The sequence below is a fragment of the Chrysochloris asiatica genome, unplaced genomic scaffold (assembly GCF_000296735.1).
Source record: "Chrysochloris asiatica unplaced genomic scaffold, ChrAsi1.0 scaffold00085, whole genome shotgun sequence".
NCBI lineage: Eukaryota > Metazoa > Chordata > Mammalia > Afrosoricida > Chrysochloridae > Chrysochloris > Chrysochloris asiatica.
The window spans coordinates 1,765,125-1,771,326 of record NW_006408603.1 but is presented as its reverse complement, the minus strand read 5'-3'; positions in this window follow the sequence as shown (position 1 = coordinate 1,771,326).

Sequence of the window (6,202 nt, the reverse complement as noted above, 5' to 3'; positions counted from 1 at the left end):
ACTTAAATCTATTAACAGCAGACAAGGGAGGGCTATGCTTTTTCCTAGAAGAATGCTGATTCTATGTTAATCCATCTGGCATCCTCAGAGACTCCACCTAAAAACTAGCTGATCAAATCTGTCAGGGGTTGTCAGAATCTTGAGATTCTTGATCACAAAGTTGAAACTGGGCTGACTGTTTATTTACCCTACTGGGATCACTTTCTGTAACTTTCCTTTTGAGCCTTGTATACTCAACACATTAGTTAAGTTTCTTTCTTCTCACCTTCAGGCTATGAAGACCCATGTATTGCACTATCAAAGGGATTATACCATTGTTCTAAGCACGTTGTATCCACTGGACGAGGTCAGGGGGGACATGAACACACAATATGAGGGAGAGTTTAAGTGGTGGAGTATGCAACCTCAACCTTACTATACACCCTTAATCAGCAGGTAAGTAACCAGAAGAGTCTTAGCCCCACTTCCCAAATGATTTTGAGGTTCCGCTCTCCTTAGGAGGTAATGATAAAAACAGATTTGGGATATTTTGAGCCCCTCACTGCCTGGCCCATACCAAAGGAAAGGCAGAACCACAATAATCCGATTGAGAACCAGGAACGCCAACCACAAAAATTCAGGACACACCTTTCAGTTTAGAATTGTCCTTAACATGACCTTTTGACATATACTGGCTTATTGTACTATCAGTAACATATCTATCTACCCCTGCTTACAATTAAAAATTCTAACTCAGCTTTCCATACATACGCAAAAAAGGATTGGCAAAGCCCAACTAAGACCTCTCAAACCACTCCTCCTGGGCAGAATGATTCTCCTAGGGGAGGAGTCCTGAGTTTAACAACCTTTCTCCACAATTCATAGAGGTCTTCTCCACTCGGAAGACAGACCCACTTCTCTCTTTCTTAAGTGTACGATCCCTTTCCAATAACTCTTTATGAGTGAAGGCCAGTGTGCTTGCATTCTTGAGCAGCAGGAACATCAGTTAAGTCTGATTCTTCAGATTCCTGGAGAGGAGACGCATGACAACACAACTGTGCCAAAATCCACAGATGCTCAAGCCCCTTATATAAAATGATGTTGTTGTTGTTGTTATGTGCCGTGGAGTCCGTTCTGACTCACAGCGACCCTGCACAGGGTTTCCGAGGCTATAAATCTTTACAGGAGCAGAAAGGCTCATCTTTCTCCTGTGGAATAGCTGGTAGTTTTGAACTGCTGACCCTGCATCTAGCAGCCCGATTGGTAACCACTACACTACCAGTTGTTGTTGTTGTTAAGTGCCGTCAAGTCAGTTCTGACCCATAGCGACACTGTATAGGGTTTCCAAGGAGACGCTGGTGAGCTTGAACTGCCAACCTTGCAATTCAAATGGATTTGCAGTCTGGTGCATTAGCCCACTACCAGAGCTCCTTATAAAATGATATAGTATTCGCATATAACCTAAGCACATCCTCCTGTATACTTTAAATCATAGCTGTTGTTGTTAAGTGCTGTAAAGTCAGTTCCCACTCATAGCGACCCTGAATAGAGTTTCCAAGGAGCAGCTGGTGATCTTGAACCACCAACCTTGTGGTTCAAACCAACCTTGCAGTCCAGTGCATTAACTTGCAGTGCCACACCAGGACTCAAATCATATCTAGATTATTTGTAATACCTTGTTGTTACGTGCTGTTGAGTCAGTTACGACTCACCTGGCAGTTCAAACCACATTTGTAGTTCAGTACTTATCCTACAGCGCCACACCAGGACATTACACCCGGTGGTGGTGTTGCTCCATGGAGTCAGTTCCAACTCATAGCAACCAGGCATACTGTTTCCGAGGCTGGAAATCTTTACAGGAGAAGAAAGCCTCATCTTTCTCCCACGGAACCTCTGGTAGTTTTGAACTGCTGACCTTGAGGTTAGCAGCCAGACTTGTAACCACTACACTACCAGAGCTCCTTGTAAATTACACCTAGCTAGGTAGCGTAGTGGCTACGAATCAGGCTGTGAACCGCAAGGTCAGCAGTTTGAAATTACCAGCTGTTCCACAGGAGAAAGATGAGGCTCTCTGCTCCCATAAAGATCTACAGCCTTGGAAGCCCTGTTCAGGGTCGCTATGGGTCAGAACTGACTTGACGGCACTTAACAACAACAACAAGGTATAAATGCTATGTAAACAGCACTTGATGCTCTCCCTCTTAGCCTTTGAGGGGTTGCTGGGACCACTTAATTGTTCTTTTGTTTTTCAAATATTTTCCAACTGCTGTTGGTTAAGACCAGGAAGGTAGAACCTGAAGATCTGGAGGGCTGACTATAGTAGGATTGGTGCTCTCCTGTACCTCACTGAACTGTCTCTTCCTCCTTATGGAACTCTGCAATGTTGCAGCCTTCACTAATCACTTGTTCTTTCATTCATTCATTCATTGAACAAGCAACCTGCACTGTGTCTCACTCTGCACTAGGAACTAACAGCTCCTAGTTCCAGCTGTTGGGCCAGAGGGCTATTCAACAATCAAAGGTATTGTGGCCATTAGTAGAAGTCCTTTCGGGGCTAAATAGAAAACCATCATTAAATGGAGAAGGTAAAAATATTCACCTGCTACAAATTCCTACAAGATTTTTTTTAATGCACTTACTTTCCTCTTGGTTCATAATTATAGAGGTGATCCCAGATTTTTTGGACCCCAAATTAACTGACCTCTCCCTTCACACCATTGTGTGAACATTTAAAGTTACTTACACTGAGGTATTTCTCTGACTCTCCAAGATTTTCTCAAGTCCATTTGAAAAAGGAATTTAAAAAAAAAAGAAAAGAAAACCAATTACAGCAAAAGTTGCTTGCTACCTACTATGGAGATAGGGAAGAAATGGTCATTTCAATCATACAGAACAGAAACAGGCCACTCTCCAATCATCCTGCATAATTTCTATTGTGTATTTATAAACTTGTCTGTTCTATAACTTAATTTTGCTAAGGAATAGCAATGAAGTCCCCTTAGTTCTTCAATTAGTAAATACTTTTAACATAAATGGGTGTTAAGACATAAAAGATTAACTGTATTTGAAATGCAGCTCTGAATTGTAATGTATTCATCCCAGAATCCAGTGCAATTTTGCATTTATGTCTTTTGTTATGTGGATGAACAACACAATGAAGATGAAATCTTAGTGCCAACTGCTTTGTGTATGCAATACAAACTTCCCTTATCTTTTAAATTAAGCGTGAAAAGCATAAAGCTAGCCCAGAACCAATCTTTTCTGCATTTTCAAAAAAAAAAAAAAAAAATTTGATGACATCAGCACACAGAAAACACATACACACACACCTCTATGTCTAAATTTATATACAACTTAAATATAAAAGACAAGTTGAGGGTTTTTTTTTTTTTCACTTTGGCAAAATAATTGCTTAAAATAAATGTCATTTACAATAACATTAAATACTGCAGTAAATGACTATTAAAGTTAACAAACATTCCCTTTACACACAATGTCTTAGGGAGACATTTCTATATAAAGACAGATACACTAGTAAAGATTGAACAATTACTGCTCTAGATGGCGTAATTATGTTTGTCCTAACCATAGTATAATTTCTAGGAATGGCCTCTTCGGAAGGCCACCTGAGCCCTAACCTCACTTTCCAACTTCGGGATGAACCCATACGTTTGCTGATTACCCTTCAGGTCTCTGATCCAATTTAACATTTGGTTGGTGGCAGTTGTAGGGGAAAATGTGGCACAGCAGATTGGAAATTTGCAAACCTCCTGGAAAAGCTATTTGTTAAGCTTGTGTCAAATCTGCCTGAGTAGGCTGTGGCAGCTGCAGAATCAAGGCGCCTGGGTGCAGATGGTACTTCTGTCACATGGCCAAGGGCTGGCTGGATCCTTCACATCAACAAAAGCCTTCAGCCAACAGGGCTGGACCCTTCTTGTGGGACACCTGCACCACACAACAGTCACCAGTTCTGCCAACCAGGCTACAGCCTAAGCACACGTATGGTGGCAGGCCAATGGTGCAGAGGAAGGGCTTGTTCTTCCCCCAGATTTACCACCACAGGCTATGACATGGAGTTGAAAGGACCATGGTCTACCAGAAACACCATAGAACCCTCAGAAAACTTGCCATCACCCAAAATAGCAAGTTCTGGTATTCATTACTTCTAGCAACATAAATCCTTCTTGATGCCATTCCACAGATACCTACAGCCTTTCCTAAGTCTACACATAACTCCATCTTTCAACAAGCCTTTCTGGTCCCTCCACATAGGTCAGCTTATTCTTCTCTACTATAATCCTTAGTGCGTACAGACTCTTGATACCATCCATGAGTTATTGGTTCACTGAATCACATCATAAATATGTGTTAAGCACCTACCATCATGCTCTGCTTTCAACTGAGAGGTTGGTGGTTCAAGTCTACTCAGTGGAATCTCAAAAAAAAAGGTCTGGTAATCTACTTCCTAAAACTCAATCATTTAAATGGTTGCATAACTCAAAGAATGCAGTCAATGCAAACAAAATTGTTTGATTGTATGATCTGCTGTGTATATTCTCAACAACAAAAACAAAAATAAATTATTATTTTTTAAAATCAGCCATTGAAAACACTACAGAGTATGATTCTACTCCACCACACTTTGGAGTCCCATGAGTCAAAGTCACCATGATGGCAATGAAACAGGGGCAGTGAGAAACTAAGGGAACTGGGAAAGTTTCAGCTTGGCCAAAGTAAAATGAGATCTGAACTGTCATAACAGCTATAATTAAAGTAGCGCTTCTTCCCTAAGTACCTGTCATAGTCAATTATTACTCCATAGTTCATCTCTTTTTTTTAGAGATTAATCATTTCTTCTTTTAATTGGTAGCTAATTCCCACACCAAGAACTATCCCAGGAAGTGAGCTAAACAACTGCACATTTCTTGTGAAGGCCATTTATAACCACCCCTGGGAAAAAGCTAATAAAACGCGCCCATTGAGAGACAACATGTCCAGAATGATCAACGAGATTTGAAATAAACATAGCAGCAAAGACATTTCTGAAATTCCTACACCTAAGATCCCTAAAAATCCTCCTTCCTCTTTTTCCTTGGAGAGGCAGATCTGGGAGATTTCTGCTTTCTCTGTCCTTCTGTATACTGTTACAAAATAAATGCTTTGCTCTTCTCTGAGCCCTGCCTCTTAGCATTGACTATATAGGCAGCAAGAGATTTAGAATCGTGTGTCTGGTTACAGCAACTGGTTACTGTGTGCCAGGTGCTACAGATGCAATGGGAGAAAGATCTTGTTGGTAAACAAGGTCCCACCTTTAGGACTTTACATCTAATCAGAAAATCCAATAAACAGACACATAAGTGTTAAGATACAGAAGTCAATATGTCACAGGGATGGATACAGTGGAAAATGTCTAAGAGATTTGGGAGTCAGATCAGTTTCATAGAAGACCTGATGTCAAAACTGAAACCTAAACCATGAACAGGTCAACAGTATGGTACTGTGGATAGGATGGAGCAGAAAGTATCCGTTCAGTGAGGTCCAGAGGCTCCCGGGTCCGTGATTGCCTAGAGAATTGAAACAAGGACCAGAGAAGAGGTAGAATTATAATCATTTGTGTCTCTTTGTATTTTGCCTTGGGAATGCTTTTAAATTTTTGTGTCTCATATTTCAGACATATTGTCAGGAGGGACCAGTTGCTGGAGGAGGATATCATGTTTGGTAAGGTGGAGGGTCAGAGAAAAAGAGGAAGACTCCCAGAAAGATGGATTGGCAAAGTGGCAGCATCAATGGGCTCAAGCATGGCAACAGTAGTGAGGTTGGCCCAGGATCAGGCAGTTTTTGTTCTGCTGTGCATAATGGCGCTGTGAGTCAGCACCAACTTGATGGCACCTAACAATAGCAACAGCAACAATCTACCTTACATATAATCATCTTACCTATCTATGACCCAATTCTTAACACTGAGCTTAGTAAATACAGATAATGCAGTGGCAGTGCCCCATGAAGGAGTCCTGGTGTGGCACTGTTGATTAATGTGCTAGACTGCCAAGTCAGTTTGAGCCATAAGGTCAGTGGTTCAAGCTCACCAACTGCTCCTAGGAAACCCTATACAGGGTTGCTATGGGTTGGAACTGACTTGATGGCACTTAACAACAACATAAAGCATTGTGGAATATATTAGAGGGTTTCAAGAATTCCATGGAAAAATTGCTCTGAAAGGGAT